Below are 2,500 nucleotides of genomic sequence, written 5' to 3'. Positions count from 1 at the left end.
TTGTTTTGTTGTCGGGTGACGTTGACCCTAATCCTGGCCCTAACCGGCCATATTATTGCAACCAACTTTTTGGTAATATTCTTGAATTTGCAGTTATCTTAACAAAATGACATTCTTTGTTGTGTTGAAGCTCTGGCGTCAGAGTTGCTTTTACCTAATTTTAATAAACCCTTGTTGCTGCGTAGGAATTCTTTGCCTCGAGCCCATTGTTTGTGTTCTAAGGTTGGTTTTAATCTAAATCGTTTTACAAAATATAAACATGGTTGTCATGAATACATGGTTGTGACAGTGTGTAGTTTTGATAATTTCTACATTCTAAGTCTGTATAGGTCCCAATTTCAATTACAGTATTTATGATTGTTTACTGACTTCACACACCTCCATTCAAGAGAATAATAGGAAATCATGCTTTATTTTCATAGGTGATTTTAATACCCACCACCGAGATTGGCTGAATTCTGTGTCCCTGACTGACCGACATGGCATTTGTGCCGTAGATTTCTCAGAAGTTGTTGGGGGATGAGCAGCAAGTCCGTGGTGCTATTCACAGGATGGTAATCTTTTGGATCTTTTAGTAACTGATGTAAAAGGGATACTTAATGTACAGTCCATCACACCAATTGGTTCTTCTGACCACCGTAGTCTAGCATGTAAGATCCAGGTAGACTCTCCAGTGCCAGTTTTAACCCTAACTAGACAAGTCTTCTGAAAGTCTAAAATTGATTGGGATGGTGTCTACCATGCTTTTGATAGCATTGTCTGGAGAGATGTTTATAATGTTCCCTGCTAATGATCTGAACTTATTATTAGACATAACGAGGTTTGTACCTAGCATTACTCTTAAATCTTGCTCACATGATGATTTAATGAACGATGTCACCAGGCTTATAGGGATAAACATGCTGCTTACAACCTCTAGTCTGTTAACCGCGCTCGTCCCTGTTAAAAGAATTATGTTGCCATGCGATATATAGCAATTAATGTTTATAAGGAGGCTAACTCTGAATATCATGCTCTTTAGAAGGAAGCGCCACAGTCTAATAAATGGTGGCCACTGCTTAAAACCATCTCTGTCTGGTGTTGAGACCTCCATTTCTCCTGAGTGTTACATATAGTCAGATTGAAAAAAACAACCTTGTTAACAGAATACTTTACTTCAAAACACAGTTTAGAAGATATTGAAACTCCTCTTTCATGTCACCCACCATACTTTAATTAATATGCTTTCAGGTCCTTTGGAATCAAGTATCTATTATCAGAATTAGACAAATATGGCGGAGTAGATCCTAATAGTTTGTTTCCCTTGATCTTAAAAAGACTAAATGGCCTATTATCTCCTAAATTAGCTGTAACCGCGCGCCTTTTAGTTTGTCAAGGGTCATTTTCAGAGAGCTGGCACTTTGGAATTACCCCCATTCCAAAGGGCCCACTACAGTCTCCACCTACTGACTACAGGTCCATTTCAACAACACCGATTTTATCTCAGGGGTTTGAACGTTTGCTGGTAAAACGTCTTTCTGTATATTTTAGACCATTTCTTCTCAAGACTCAGTTTGGATTTCGAAAGGGACTCGGTTGCAATGATGCATTGCTTATATTGGTGTATGAAATGCTGTCTGCTTTAGATAATGGTCATTGAGTCGGAGCTTGTTTCTCGGGATTTTAGTGCAGCTTTTGACACTGTTAACCACAAGGGTTTGTTGCAGTATGTTGGTGTTGGTGGTAAAGAGAATAGATGCACATGCATATAAACGTGCACACACACGACACACACACACACACACACACACACACACACACACACACACACACACACACACACACACACACACACACACACACACACACACACACCACACACACACAAACACACACACACACACACACACACACACACACACACACACACATGAACGCAACTATATACATTTGCATAATTAAATACAACTTCATATTAAGATAAAATGTGATTCGAAGATGCACCATCAAGGAAATCAGAAAATGCATAACGGTGTATCATTTAGACGGCAGCTTGATTTTCAATACCGGATAAAATAAAACGAAGTAGCAGTATTATTAAGAAAATTATTATTTTATCTCTTGTGAGAAAGTTTCCCGTCTTGTAAAAGTATGTGATTTTCATCGACATTCCAATCAGCTCCAAAGCTCCTAAATAATTATTTGAACATTTCCCGTCGATATGCTGATCGCAGTTTCCTACTTACGGCAAAGACAACGTAAGTGATAAGAAAACAGACGAAGTCTAGGGAAATATTTCATCGCACGTGCGCCCCAATCCAAGAATCGATATGGCCGACATACTCCTTGAGCTGTGTACAAACGAAGGCCGTAATTCATTATGCATATTTTCCAATAACCAGTTTACATTTACACTGAAGTATAAACTGTGTCATCACTCGATCAATACCGCTGAAATATTACATGACAATTGAGCGATCTAAGAACTTTAACATCTGCACAGGATGTGTCCTTGGTTATC

This window comes from Penaeus monodon, chromosome 11 (genome assembly GCF_015228065.2).
Source record: "Penaeus monodon isolate SGIC_2016 chromosome 11, NSTDA_Pmon_1, whole genome shotgun sequence".
In the NCBI taxonomy this organism is placed as follows: Eukaryota; Metazoa; Arthropoda; class Malacostraca; order Decapoda; family Penaeidae; genus Penaeus; species Penaeus monodon.
The sequence above is the reverse complement of the archived record's forward strand: the minus strand, read 5'-3'. Positions refer to the sequence as shown.